This window comes from Amphiura filiformis, chromosome 18 (assembly GCF_039555335.1).
Source record: "Amphiura filiformis chromosome 18, Afil_fr2py, whole genome shotgun sequence".
In the NCBI taxonomy this organism is placed as follows: domain Eukaryota; kingdom Metazoa; phylum Echinodermata; class Ophiuroidea; order Amphilepidida; family Amphiuridae; genus Amphiura; species Amphiura filiformis.
Window position 1 is genome coordinate 53,377,124 of NC_092645.1, and position 11,117 is coordinate 53,388,240.

Sequence of the window (11,117 nt, forward strand, 5' to 3'; positions counted from 1 at the left end):
TAAATCACGCCCTCTTTCGGGTTCGAGGAGTCTCCATCTTGGCAGAATAGTACACGTCGTCTTTGCCTCCTGATTTATTGTAGTTTTATGAAGCGTTACATTACGCAACATTAATGATGTGCAATATTTCTTTTAAATCAGTGGCTGTATTGATTAGATTTCAGTACCAGTATTTCATTTCAAAATCATATGGAGTCACCCATTTAGATAAACCCATTTGAAATTCACACTCCCTGTGTGGAAGATTGAGGTCATGTCTTCCATATGGGGGGTATGTATTTCAACTGGAACAGCCCAATAGAACTTAGCCACATCACCTAATTTCACATCTAGGGACCAAATAATATTCAACAACAATGAAAATTCACGTACATTGTACTTAATTTTATTTGTGAAATAACCATGAAGTATGTATGCAAGGGATCACATCAGTCGTATAAACATTTTAGGCTCATAAATTTCTCATGAATACACTCTGATATCTATATGGGTCATATATTGTTAGGGACCGTTCATTATTTATAGGGGAGGGGGGCCGGGAGGATTTCAAAATTGAGTTCATAAAGTTACACAACCACCCCTATTAGCAGCAACTAAAATTACATAACCCCCCTATTGCCACCAAAAAATACGTAACCCCCCCCCCACCTCACATCGAGAAATACATTTTGCTGGTATACCATGGCCGGTTCACCTTTAGATGGCCCCTGGACATGGCAACATGATTGCCACCTCTGGCTCTTCGTATAGAAGACACCCCTCTCCCCACAATTGTAATCCAAGTTTTTTTCCAAGCTGTCCCCAGAAAATATGCTATTTCAATGCTAAAATTCGAAGAGAGATGTATCAGAGTCACCGAGCCAGGGGGCAAAATTTCCAAATCGTCCCACTGATCTGCTACTAAAAGAACATTACCTGGACAAATGCGCTCGAAGCGCGCGAAAAAAAAAGTTAAAATTAACAAAATTGAGGACAATAATAAAATATGTGCCTTAAAATCATTCCAAAGGATGATGCATATAGGACTTTCACAACTTTTGGTTAATTTAGTCCCAGTATTTTGATCCAGTATACGTTTTATGCTTTTTCCAAGCATCAGAGGAGCTGCCCTAGCACTCATATTTATTATTTACATTATAGAATGGATGGAATTATAACTCTCATTTTTGAGATTTGTGTTCAAATTCACGATGAAAAAAACACCAGAATTTACAATTAGCACGTCTCGCAGATCTACTCACAGAATGGTTTTTCTGAGATAAATGCGCGCAGAGCGAGCGGCATTTTGGCATTTTGGTACTAAAAAATGGGGTTAATTTAGGGTCTAAAATAGACCAAAAGGAAGATGCAAATCATAAGTTTTGTCACAATACATCTGTCGTCTGAGCAGGGAGGGGACTGACTTGCCACTCTGCCATGTGGCTAATGTGCTGATGAACAGTGGCGTAGATTTCTTTTTGACATGAGGTGTTTGGACAAATTTCTTGAAGTATTATGTGAATCCAGCACCTTTTGGTGAGAGAATAAGTTTATGACACAAATGTGTGCGAAGCGCACAAAAATGTTGCCATATTGAAGCTAAACTCAAAATATGGTGTAGGAATAAATTGGCGCAAAGCGCGCAAACATTTTCATTTTTGTGGCTAAAATGGCCAAATATGAGGTAAATATTGTAGTGAATCATAATCATAGTGAATAATTTAATATTAAATTTCACCTGACCCCCCATCAGGAAAAATAAAATCACATAACCCCCCCTGTTTGTTAAAGTGAAAATCACATAGCCCCCCCCCTACATTTTCCCCGCCCCCCTGTAAATAATGAGCGGTCCCTTATATTGCACGTACACCACTCTCTAAAAATGCACCATTATTGCAGTCCAACATTCTACCAGAAATTAACTTCCTACATTAAACTATATGAGTGCCCACCTCTAAATCAGATACAAATAGCCTACAATCTTGTGCGAAAATCGTTGGGACAGATGTTTTATAGATCAAATTCCTGTGAATTGAACATAAGGCTGAAAATACATGATACGTTTCATAGCTCACGTTATATACTTGCTTACTACCCCTCCCCTCCACCCCTGGAAACAATGTTGGAGCAGACATTGAGCGCAAGCACTTTTTACTATTTTTCAGCATTCAACATTGAATAAGGGGAGCGGGGATGCGTAAAATAAACAAATTGTCCCAAGCATTTCGCACGGGATTGTACTTCATGGTTAGGACAAATATGGCAAACTACTACCAATGCTGTAGCCAAGGGGAGAGCAGCCTCCATCCCTTGGACTTGGCGTTCGGGCCCCTACTTTTCTTATTTTAATAACACCAATCACAAAAGCTAAGAAGTAAATATACATTTAATACGGCCCAAATGTCAAAAGACAAAAAGAAACATTTCAGGGGTCTAAGGTATAGGGGTTGAAACTGCTGGGTACCACCACACACTCGGGGAACCAGAGCGGTACACTCTTAAAACTTCAGTCGATTTGACTATAGGTTTCTAGTGAAATAAGATCTCAAGATTTTCCGGGTCAAATGTGACCTGATTCCAGACATGATTTTGGGTCAAATTTGACTCGGAAAATCTAGTGAGATCTATTTCGATAGAAATCTAGTCAAATCAACATAAATCGCAGCTTCAGCATTCCACTCGCGCTTTCGCTGCTTACCCACAGCGCGATGCCACTTGCGATGCTTGTAAAGCATCGCAGCATCGCGTGATGAACTTAAAATGTACATTTCAATTGCACGATATGCTGCGATGTTTTTAAAGCAAGTGGGGTCTGCATATCCTTTAATGGTCATTCTGCCGACTTTGATTTTCCAGCAGCCAATCACAACCGTGCTATATCGCAGCGCGATATGCGATAAAGTTGATCAAAATCTAATTAACTCCATCGCGGACCGATATTTCCACCGCGCGATGAGAATTTTCAGCGCCGAGCTAGTAAAATTCTGGTTCATATTTCAATTTTTATAGCATCGCGGTATCGCATCGCACTGCGATGTGGAGTGTATATTTTGCCGACAGCGGTGAAGGTACATGCATTGTTTTCTCTTCCAAACACTTGAACTGAATACACAGTTTTTAAAAAATAACTCTTAAATAAACCCCGAAATCGTATATATATAATACATATATTTATAGTATGTTATTTAAAAGAAATACAAATTAAAACATACAATAATGTATAGAATGAATCATTTACATAAGTGTTTAAAAGTGCAATACATTGTCTTTATATAGTATTGACTTTTATGATATATGTTGTATGCATCCTATCGGTTTTTCCCACGCTGCATGGGCACACATGGATATATCAGATCATGGCTGGTATGATATACAGTAGCCAAAAAATTAAGGTACCAGTTGTGTTCACCCCTGTATATCCTAAATAAAGACAAATGATTTAAGACCTTATTTGTTGAAATTGGCTGAGAATTAAAGAAACGGTATTCCAAAACCTGATGAAGATACGAAATAAAAAGTTGCACATGGAGGTTAGAATTAGGGAGGATTCTTTTACTCTTTTCTTTTCCTCCGTTACTTCTAGCAAAGTCAAAATGTTTAAACTGCCACCATCTAATATGTATTTGCCCTTAACCGGATCTATATTAGAATAAGATATGTAAATACCAAAATGTTTCTTCTCCATAGAACTAATCTCCATAGCTAGACCAGATATAAAGTTATACCTGGTCTAACTTGTTTTGTGCATACGGACCAAGGTATATTATGGTTGGTTTATAATTAACAAAATGAACGGTTTTATTTCTTTTACATAAATTTCTTTAAAAAAGGATATCTGTAGAACGATAGTTTGTGTGAACTGATTAGTTGAGATGGGAAATAAAAAAGAAAAACGTGGTAAATGTGTTCTTGCTGTATTCATTCACAAAATAATTGTGTGTTTCTCCACCCTCCAATGTCTTTATCAAATTCCAAGATCCTCTTTTCCAATTTTCCACTCCACTGCATTCTTTGCTATGTCAACAAATAAATTTAAAATTTCTTATTGATGAAGTCATATTCAATTTAGATGTCATTCATAGATAAAATTACCTAAAGTAGATAACACTCATTGAATAAATCTTCTCAGGTAGATAGCACATATAAGTTATAGTAAGTAGGCTAGATTGCAACCCTTTTCAGGCGGCATAGGACACGCGACACGTGACGTTCGAGGCTGGCGAAAATACAAGGCTGACAGCCCCATTCAAAATACACGGTTAGCAGTTATAAATTGAAAAACAACATACTTACAGTGTGGTACATTGTCGTACCCCAACGGTTTTAGAGTAAGATAATTTTGCTTTGACACCACATAACAAATTTAGAATTGTTTGTGAAGATTTCATGATTATGTGTTAATCCAATGACGACGTCAAAAATAGCGATATCGCATCCGCCACCGCCTGACCCTTTTTTAATCATTGTAGATAGCACTCACCGATGAAGTCATATATATAAGATTGCAACCACTGAAGAAGTCATTTTATGTTGCTAGAACTCATTGATTTAGTTATCTTAGGTAGAGAACAGTAATTGATGATAGCACGCATTGATGAAGCCATATTAAGTAGCTATCACGCATTAAGAAATAGATAGCGCCTATTGATGAAGTATCAACTTCACATTAAAATCATTTCAGGTAGGACCATTGATGAAGTCATCCATTCATAATCTATTTGTCAGATAGGAAGACACGTGGTTATTCAGTATTTTAACATTAACCAACACTTATATAGCACCTTTACCGCTGGATTCAAAGCGCAATAAAAATAAAAACAAAGAAGCCAAAAACAAGAAAAACTAAGAAACAGGTGAGTTTTGAGAGCAGATTTGAAGGTTTCAACTGTTGGAGAATTACGAATGTGATTTGGGAGATTATTCCAAGCTCTGGGGCCAGCCACTGAGAAGACCCTGTCTCCAGCACATGTGTCGTAGGGACCTCAAGGTTCAAGTTGTGACAAGAACGGGTGGTTATTGACCCAAGACGAGGTTTTTTTCACCACCAGACAGTCTTTCATGTACTGGGGACAGAGTCCATTCAGTGACTTATACACACACAGGAGAAGTTTGAACTTGATGCGGTCTTCAATGCGGAGCCAGTGCAAGTCAGTGAACAAAGGGGTGATATGGCAAGATTTTGGTTGTTGGTAAATCAGCCGGGCACATTTGTTTTGGAGCTTCTGTAAACGATTCAAATCTTTTTGTTTGATACCATTTAACAGAAGATTGCAGTAGTCTAGACGGGAGATGATGAGAGATCTAACAATGTTAGCACAAGTATCAAAATCTATGAATCTGCGAATCCTGTAAATATTGCGAATTTGCCAGTTAATGGATTGACTCAAACTGGTGATATGCTGAGACAAGGTCATGTTTTGGTCAAAAATGACACCCATGTTACGCACAGTAGACGATACAGATATAACAGTAGGCCTATCATCAAGGTTGAGGCTAAGATCTTGTAAGCGTTTAGCATGATTTAGAGAAGACATAACAAAGAACTCTGTTAGGAACTGCAAGGTCGTGTCGCGTACTCGGATTAGTTTTCCTTGCGGGTTAAAACATTTATATTTGATCGTGTTTTCCGTCATTTTAGTGAAAATTTTGTAATAAGAATTTTATCCAAAAGTTATAAAAAACATTTTGTTATGACAAAATATTTTTCAACTGTGCATTATTTGTTGCTCGAGAAACTGTACAAATGATGCCCTTGATATGTCTATGCATTCTTCCCTGTGGGGCTCGTGCATTAGGCCCTTCACAATTAATTCTTAGTTTCCTGTTTCATGGTTGAAAACCAGGGATGAGGCGACTTTTAATTATTAATTATTAATTATCTTTTATTTTCTTTATTTTAAAATAAGTGGTCGCAACCTACATCAAGCCATTTTGACAAGGAGCATGCATTTAATTATTTTACTACTATGTTTGATTTTATACATAAGTAATGGTACAATTAGGTTCTATGTTTATTCATCATTATAGATGATATGATCAAAGTCAGAAAGTAGCAAATGGTAGTCATTAAAAATTATTTTTAAAGAGAAAATCCAAAATATAAATAAAATAATTAAATATTTTCCAATTCTCTACTTTGGACGCGGGCGGGAAACAGGAAACTAAGAATCAATTGTAATTGGCCTTAGATGCATCAACATCTCAATACACGTGTATTACTTTGTGTAAAATTTGTAGGCCAACTAAATGAATTATCACAAACGAGTAAACGACAAGATAGATTGCGACAAGAGAGTTAAAATTGTTATTGGAGTTGAGTAGTAAGCTCAATTAATACTACATCGCTGACCGGTAGCGATTGGTTTTTAGCCAATGACATAGAGCGTCTGTTGCGTTGGGAAGAGCACACTATTTCATTGGTATACCAATCGCTCGTCGCTCAGCGATGGAGTATAAATTCAGCTTTAGTTATCTTCTCCTCTCAAGCGTCTCAAAGGCAAATACTTTACACTTATACTGGTATATTAAATTGAGATTGTTTGTGGATTTCACTCTGTCGTGCGTACAAAATGTTACGTGAAATGTCAGATTGTGTCTTTGTATAAATTGGTTTCACTTTAAATTTGGATTATGGGCCAAGGTCATAGTCAAGTTGAATGGCATTTAGAATAAGTTGCAGGAAACAAAATGTGTTAATTGAATCAAAAGGAAGCATTTGTGGTATCAAACCAGGATTTCAAACCCACATTGCATACCTGGTTGGTTACCGTATTGTAGTGGATGATTTCCTCCCTGATTTGTTTAAAGCCATCATGTACAATTTCCACCAAATTTAAAATTTGTTATTATTTAATTAGCAAAACGATGATGAATCATATTGGTAAATAAGTATCAACAAGGTTTTCAGTCCATTATAAGCCGAAACAGTGATGTCGGTAAAATCCAAGTACTCTTATTCACTTTGGTTAAATTAATGAAAGCCCAACTGAGCAATAGTGTAGATTTCTTTTTGACATGGGTCGAGTTGAGTTGCGAAATGTTTCTTGATTATAAAATTATGTGATGCGATCAAGCAAAATCAGTCGGAACTCAAAAATATAAAATTTTCAGTTTTTTACAAGATAGTTAAAAGCATTTACAAAGCTGGGTTTTGCAGAAAACCCCATTGCAATTGAACGACAAGTTCCAAAGATATGAGCAATTAAAGACTGTCCAAAACAACAGGAAACAAAAGGAAATATTTCCTTTATATGGCTATATCTCAAGATCAATATTTCCGAGTTTCGACTGATTTTGCTTGATCACATCACATATATAATTATAATAATATATACTGAATTCAGCGCCTTTTGGCGACAGGGTTATTTTATGACACATAATACCATAATTATTGCCATATTGAAGCGAAACTGGTGAACTATGGTTCAAAAATGGAGCGAATTCGTGCGAAGCGGGCAAAAAAAAACCCAACTATGCTAAAACTTGTAAAAGGGAGGTTAATTTTGTCAAAAACCCACATACAGGCGTCAAAATGGGGGGAGGGGTGATCATTTATTTATCCCCCTCACCCCGGATTTACGGCTATGCCGATATATATCGCGGCCGTTTAACGTGGAGCTCTGTGGGGAATTTAATGTCGTAGTTAAGACATTAATTCAAAATTTATCTGCAAAACATTACAAATAATACCAAAATATCAGGTTTGAATAAATTTAACCAATGTTATTATTACAGGTCTTGATCATCGTTCATTGTGGCTTTTATGTAATTTATAATTATTATTGAATTCAGGATCATATCATAATTTCATAAAATAGATCTCAGTTTTAAATATTTTCTAGGGGCTTATGGCTATTTTGTTTCCTATGGTGTGCCGAAAAGAAAGATGCGACACGCACTTTCATTTTTAATGGTGCACAATTAATGACTCACAAAGCCAATGAAAGCGTTCACAAAGCGTGTCTATTCACAACGCATTCAATACCCTGGGATTTCTGCATCACGAAACACCTGCCTGCAGCCTCCGTCCATGTCACATTAATGCACAATGTTTTTTTTTCACAATTTGTGATGCTAATAATGTTTGAAATATTGCCTGACTATAACTGGCATCTTGTGTTTTTTCAGACATTTTTCAAGGTCATTCCTACTCTTAACATTGTCAATAATATTTTGAAAGGCCGATATCTCAATTTCCAATTTTATAATACCATAACTTACGAACTCCAATATCTTCGCTTAGGAATATCCGATTTCATTGGGGAAAACTGCATTGTGGAATAAAATATCTCTATATTTAAGATGTAAAAGCCTCAAAATTGATAACCTGCCCAAAAGTGTCTGTTTTGGATATGGCACGTCACAAAATAGTTGAGGTTCATGAGTTTGACAATTTCAGGGGATTTCAGTTTCTGGAATTTTTGGTTTGTTTTTATTTTTATTTTTCATTCTTTGCGTGGAATGGAGTGGGTTAAAATTGACATTCAGTTGTGGGTAAAACAGATGTTTTCATAATAATATTCTTAATATTATTATTTTTCATATTTTATTATTATTATTCATAATAATATTCTTTTCTTACTTGTTTTTAGCAGTATCTTTATAATCTATTCAGGTACTGTCAGGGGTGGTGAGTCCCCGTATTCCCGGGGTGGAAGCTCTATAGTCCGACGGTTCTTTAGTCCGACGGTTCTTTAGTCCGAAGGTTCTTTAATCCGACGGTTCTTTATTACGAAGGTTCTTTATTCCGATGGTTCTTTATTTCGAAGGTTCTATAGTCCGAATTTTAAAAACGGTTCTTTAGTCCGAATATGAAAATAGGCTCTATAGTCCGAATTTCAAAAAGGGTTATATAGTCCGAATATGAAAATAGGCTCTATAGTCCGAATTTTAAAAAAAGGTTCTATAGTCCGAAATTGCAAAAGGGTTCTATAGTCCGAAACGGATACCGTGTTCTTTAGTCCGAATTGGTAAACAGGTTCTATAGTCCGAATTTTATTTTCATCATTTGTTTCAATGTCAAATCATTATTGTTAAATACAAATCCGCTGAAGTTCAACATGGTTGCTTTTTCTGGATATTTTACGTAGCATACATTGACGTTTATCTTCATTCTGGTGGTATTTTCATCATTTTTATCTTTTGTTCATTCTATTATAATATTATATACTGTAAGATATTCTACGGTGTATTCGATTCATGTAAATGCTGCGGCATTAATGTAGTCATTTAAACAAATTAGTTTACAGAATAGTTAAAGTATGGTTTTATCTTGCGATTGGGGGTGTCATATCCTGACTGGCTTTTATCAGGGATGCGAGCGGGTAACATGCATGCAATGATGGCGGCTGGCCCTGGGATTGCTTGTCCCTTTTTTATGTTCGTTTTCATTCTGTCTTTCATTGTTTTTTCTTTCTTTCATATACCTTTGTCCTTTTCTCCAATCGTTCTTCTTTTGTTCGTCGTTTAGTTTCAAGTTTGTTCTTTCATTCATTTGTTCATTCTTGATTTCGTTCGATATTTTTTTCATTCGCTCTTTCCTTAAAATCCCTTTCTCATTTTTATTTGTTCTATATTCAAATTTCTTTCGTTCTATCTTTATTACATTCTTTCTTTCTTTTCCTTGTTCTTTCTGTAATGTTCATTATTTTCTTCGTTATCTTTGTTTTCATTGTTCTTTCATTTGGACTTCCTTTTAGTCTTTATTCAGTTGTTTCATTTGTTCTTTCATTTATTTTCTTTCATTGTGTCTTTCCTTCTTTTGTTCTGTTTTTTGTGTGTTTTCTTTCGTACTTCTTCAGGTTTCTTTATATTTTTGTTCCATTCATTATTTTTCTTTTTGTTTCTGATGGTGTAAAAATATCTCAACATTTTTGGAGCAAATATCGTATTTTTAGGATCTTTGTTTATAGTAAGTTGGGGATATCAGACGCGTACGCAAATTTGTTTTTGATGATGGGGGGGCTAAATAGCGTCACTTACCATAAACTCCATTATCTAGCTAGAGGGCGCAGTAAATGTTAATGTTATACAAAATTCGGACTATAGAGCCTTTTTTCACGGCAGTGAAATGATGCCACTTGCACCCACATCTCATATGCACAGTTTATCCCTTACATACCCTGTGTCTTGAATAGCTATATAGCCCACCAACCTTGTGCTTAAAGAGACTAGGAAATAATTCCTAATATCTCATACCTAAATTTGTATGCCTTTATCTAATCTTGCCCCACTGACAACTTACTATTTAGCCCTTGGCCGGGGAAGAGTCTGTTAAATGTAGGAATTTTTAGCCTTTTTATAAACATGTTTGTAATTATTTATAGCCATCACATGGTGACAATACACATAACTGATTGGTTACCATGTCATGGCCAGGCCTGATCACAAAATAAACATCATCTGTATAGAAAACTATGCAGTAGGCGATTTACTTCAGAAAATTATTACATTGCACAAAACTAAGTCCATTATCTACAGTTAATTGAATGTTTATTGACTCTGATAACCCATGTGTATAAACCTGTATAATATTGGTGTTCAGTTCATAAAAACAAGACCATGACCCTGACAAAAGCTAGCAAGAGCAAATGGCTGTGTAATCAGTGTTTACTTTAGTGATGAAGGCTTCTTGCAATTTTCTTCGTATACTATATAGCCAAATTTGTTTCCTGTATAGATAGCTTAATTAAAATTCCTTTAAAAAAGGAATGGGTGCCCAATGTGAGCTTGGTCGTGATGTGGTGAATTTCATGGTGTTTAGATTTGGTATTATTATCTCTTGCAAACCCGGTGACACCTCATTATAGAAATCAGACCTGTCGATAGGTTGTAAGAGGGGATAGCCTTTTCCAGGCACAAATTGTGCCATATAAAGAAAGTTTTGCTACTTTGCAACACAATAAAAACTTAAATGCAAAATGAGATCCTATAGGTGGCTCCCGAGGGGGCTTAAAAACTAAATGCAAAATGAGGTTTTTAAAAAATATTGTTTTCCAGAGTCAAGACGCAGGTATCATTATTAAGCCTCATATCCGGGCTCATATCACTTATTTATTGTCGAATAAGTGCAGAGTAGGTTAGATATGAATATTAAATGTGAGACCAAAGTAGCTCAAAGTACATGTACTATACACCTG